The sequence below is a fragment of the Pseudonaja textilis genome, chromosome 6 (genome assembly GCF_049901715.1).
Source record: "Pseudonaja textilis isolate UNSWEBS1 chromosome 6, rPseTex1.2, whole genome shotgun sequence".
Classification (NCBI taxonomy): Eukaryota; Metazoa; Chordata; class Lepidosauria; order Squamata; family Elapidae; genus Pseudonaja; species Pseudonaja textilis.
The window spans coordinates 2161426-2166436 of NC_141995.1; the positions used below are offsets into that span (position 1 = coordinate 2161426).

A 5011-nucleotide genomic window follows, 5' to 3' on the forward strand; every position below is an offset into this window, starting at 1 on the left:
TAGATATATGTACATACATACACATATATATATAAGTGTACATATAAGTGTATATCTACCCACATACATACCTAAGACACATACACATGCTATATACATACCTACCTACACCATATATATATGTAGATATATATACGTACATAACATATTCACATATATTTACATGTGTGTGTATATGTGTGTATGTATATAATATACATGTATATTGTATGTATTATATGGTACACGTGTGCATGCATACATAGCATACATATACATATACATACATATACATACACATATCGTCAGCTTTACTGATATTTCTTCCTGAAGTTTTAAAATTATGTTCATCATCTTCTAATCCAGCTCCCATATAAATTGAGTAAATATGGGGAAAGTATACAGACAGGCCTCACTGAGCCACTGGCTCAGATAGCGACAGTTTGCAGAGGGCGATGAAAAAGTTGACTTTTGCAACCAGTCTTGCCCCGATATCCGCAAAGTAAAGGAAAACCGGTCCTATTTTAAGCATACTTGCAGTTTCGCTTAGCGACCGCTTCACTTAACAATCAAATTGCACTGCACTTGGGTTGCCAAGCTCCCAGGTTTTGATCGCGTGACCCTCTAGACGTCCTGTGATGTTCATAAGTGCGAGGACTGTAAAACAATTTCTGCAGTGCCGCTGTTAACTTCGACCGGTTGCTAAATGAATGGTTAGAGGCTGAGGAAGCCTCTAGGTAAGGGAAGATTTTCACATGTCAAGTATGATTGTTTAATCACCTAAGTGCATTACCTTACCTGTTAATTACCTTACCTGTTTTCCTTAATTGCACCAGTATAGTGACCCAACTAAAAATCTGGCAAGATACAGGTAGTCCCCAGCTTACGACCACAATTGAGCCCAAAATTTATGTTGCTAAGTGAAAACTTTGTTTAGTGAATTTTGCCCCGTTTTATGACTTTTCTTCCCACAGTTGATAAGTGACCCTTTGGAGTTGATAAATTAGTCACCCGGTCGTTAAGTGAATCTGGCTTCCCCATTGACTCTGCGTGTCAGGTCGCAAAAGGGGATTACGTGATGGGACACTGCATCCATCACAAAGGTGAGTCAGTTGTGAACCATTCAGATATAAATCACGTGACCATGGCGGTTGCAATGGTCGTAAGTGTGAAATGTGGTCATAAGTCATTTTTTTTCAGTGCCATTGTAACTTCGGTCGCTAAGTTAACTTGTTCTGACCCAAACCTGGTTCCAAGGAAACAAACACGAGACAAAGTTAACAGCACAACCTTTTAATGTTTCTTTACGAATTCTGTTCCCTCCCTGTTAAAAGGCTGTTTCAAACTAATGGTCTCTGTTAAGAAGGAGCCTTGCCAAGGTGGTGCCAGGCTGCCAAGAATACTAGATAAACTTGCCAAGAAATATTTCAAACCCAAAGAGTCTCCAAACACCAAAATATTCCGAACGTCCACCAGGCTTGAGTGCAAAAACTTCTTTGCTTCCTGCAAAGAACTCCAGTTTCTCAGCTGGCTTTTATCCCTTAACGGAGGGGCCATCACCTTTCAGCCTTACTCCTGAATCACCCATGCTGCTGCAGCTGCTCTTTCCTGAGAGCAGGCCTGCACCTGGGCACAGGCTCCTCGGGGGCCTCCTCCTCACTGCTGCCAGCCTCCACAAGCTCCAAAGGCAGCACCCCATTCCCTGATGGTCCTGGCCCCAACCCTGCATCCTATACAGGCCCCTCATCTGAGTACTCGCTCTCCGAGACCTCAGCCGTCCACACCTGCTGCCGGCGAACCACAACACTTAGCAACAGAAATTTTGGGCTCAGTTGTGGTCGTAAGTCGAGGAGTACGCATATCAGCCGTTCATTCATTCACCCCTCCTAATTTTAATGAATTATATTCCTTCCCCCTGATGACAATTTGACCTGGAAACGTAGGAAATGTTTTCCCTTTATTTCTGTCCACATTAAGAAAGCCACTAATTTTTTCTTTTTTAATTATTTAATAATATTTTTGTATTTGGGGAGTGCATGTGGATTTTTTTGTTGTTGTTTAGAAAGTTTTATTTCTTACAAGCCTTCCTTAATCTTGGAAATTGCAGCGGATAACTTACACAACAAACTCCATCTCTGATTTTCTACAACTGGATTGCAGTTGAAAAACGTATTTAGAATCAATTAAATAGCCTTTTTTTCAACTTAAGGAAACATGCCCTCTTGATGTAGAATACTCACGGCTGCAGCATGAACAGAATTGCTTTCTATGCATATCCCCCACTGTGTGTACCTGCTTACTCTCTTACAATCCCATTGGCTCCAAACTTTGTCCGGAGTGTTATATAAGGTCTCCAACTTGAACAGGGTTGAACTAGCCTGCCTCTCCAAAGTCCCTTCCGATAAAATACATTTACTGGGGAACAGGTTTATTAACTGAAGGGTGAGTATACACAGGTAATTAAAATTCTTAATAAAAATATATATTTTGAAAAGGACCAGTATGCACAGATAGGACATTAAAAAAGCACTTTGATGAGAGCCAGCGCCTTCCGCTTGTGCAAGGGGAATTTCACGTGTGTATGTGCTCGTTTGCCTGCTATTGGTGTGAGTGGAGCATCCATGTGCACAATCTTGACCACTTTTTCCCGCAGCCCAGTTTCAAACAGGCACATCCCAGTAGGGATTGGGGACACCTATGCTTTTTATCCTGGTGGTTATTCTAAAAGTCAACGTGACACACTTATCAATTAATCATCCATACAGTCCATCTGCTGTAGAAACGTGGAGAAAAGTTTGGAAACGCTTGGACTATCCATAAGTTAGCCAATTTGGTTCCAAATCATTTAACATGTCGTTTTCCAAGCTCAGTATCATATAAACACTATCTTAATAAAGTTTTATAAAAGAAAGAATGTTATTCTAATCTAAGTTTCTAAATATTCTACTATTATGTTTTATTATCTAACCATTGATAAAAAAGATCCCAAACTTCATAAAATTGTTTTATCTTCTTGTTCTCTAATTTCAAATGTCAATCTACTCATTTTAGCACAATCCAATATTTTCTTAATAGTTTCTTCCTCTGATGGAATTTTCTTACTCTTCCAATTTTTAGCAAATACAATCCTAGCCGCTGTTAATACATTTACAATCAAATACTTCAAATTTTTATTATATGTATCAGGTAAGATTCCCAATAAAAAGATCTCTGGTTTCAAGTCTATGTGTTTCTTTGTCATTTTTTCCAACCACATGCGAATTTTAGTCCAATGTTTTCTAGCGTCCTCACAAGTCCACCACATATGGTAATATGAGCCAGGTATCTGATGAGTTCATATAAACGCACTGTCGTAAGAAAGATGGTTTTGACTGGCATAATGGCCATAGACAGTGATGGGATTCAGCCGGTTCACCAGCGGTTCAGCCAGAACCGATATTTAATATATTTTTGTTGTTGAGTTTGACGAACCTGTTACGATAAATCTGTTTTCTGGAATATGTCTGGTTTTCATTCAACTTCCTTCCAGGTAGGGAAACACCCCCACACACACAAAGTGCAAGGGAAGAGCGACAGAAACCAAACGGAGTCGCGGCACTTTCAATCACATCATCGGGTGACAACTGTCTTACTTTACAGCAGGCGGCAGGGCCGGGCCTGTTCATAAGGCAGCAGCTCAGGGTCAAAGCGCCAGCCGAGGGCCAGAAGGTTGGGGAAGGCGCTGAAGCGAGAGGGTCTCCTGCCTGCAATGCCTATAACCAGCTGCCCCCTTTCTGGTCAGGGCTGGAATGCCACCCTGTTTAAGTGCCGGTAGATACCAGCCTTCCCTCTGGTGGGCCTGGGCAATTGCAGGACAGAAACTGGTCCGTTCCAGCACCTGGCACCCAGCACACGCTCTCAATTCCCCCCAAAAAAGATCTCGCAAAGTTTGAATTGATTGAACTTTGGTTTTTTTTAGGCTCACAAACTTTTGTTTCCCTGCACAGGACAGCGAAAAATGCAATTAGAGCTGGAAATCGGGTTAGCAAAGAAATGCTTGGGGCAAATGAGGGCATCTGGGCGGTGGTGGGTGAGCCAAGGACCCCAGTATGGCGCTGGAGAAACAGGGAATGGAACAGCCGGCGCAAGAGGAGGAGGAGGAGGAGGAGCAGGGAGAAGAAAGGGAAAGCAAGCCTCCTCAGAACCAATTGTTAAATTATTTGAATCCCACCCACTGGCCATAGATAACTCACCACGGTAGTTTGTGAGTTATGATTTGGGGGTGGATATGCCGGGTAAAATTATTGCCTCGTGAATTGGTAAACGAGTTGAAACAAGTATGATTGTTCCATGAATTCATGAATAAAGCGGCTTATTTTACCTCTCACACCAAACAAACATCCGTGATTTTTTTTAAGTTTCCTACCGAAATGGGAACAATACCTGTTGCTGAGATTTCAAGGAAGAAGTCACAGTGAGTTTGTTGATGGGGGGAAAAAAAATGTGGTTTGAAAAAAATATACAAGTGGAATACTTCTTTGGGGATCCATCAAAATCTCACAGAAAATTAAGAATGAAAGTACACGATGAACACCTGTTTCTAAATCAATACTTTGGGTGAATTTAAGTGACAATAGTCAAAAGATGGGGGACTGTGGCCCCTTTATTTACGGCTTGTGGACTTCAACTCCCAGAATTTCTGAGCCATACTTCCCCACCTTTCGACTATAGCAAAATGAAGTCTGAGGATTCTCTACAAAATTTATATATATTTTTATATTTTTATATTTATATATATATATATATATATATATATATATATATATATATATATATATATATATATATATATATATACATACACACACACACACACACACACACATACATACATACATACACACACACACACACACACACACTATGTATATATCTGTACCATTGGAGATTCCATGGCTCCCACCCATCCAAAATTCATCAATACAACCGCCTGTTGTCACAAATAAAATAAACAACCTGGAAATTAAACTGGGATGAATGAAATAACGACACA

The 5011-nt window shown here is 40.6% G+C and overlaps 1 protein-coding gene across 1 annotated transcript in view; it reads left to right on the plus strand.

Annotated features, from left to right (window-relative positions):
* Nucleotides 1–5011, plus strand: part of ADRA1D (adrenoceptor alpha 1D) — a 288706-nt gene that overhangs the window by 266772 nt on the left and 16923 nt on the right. The window lies entirely within an intron of this gene.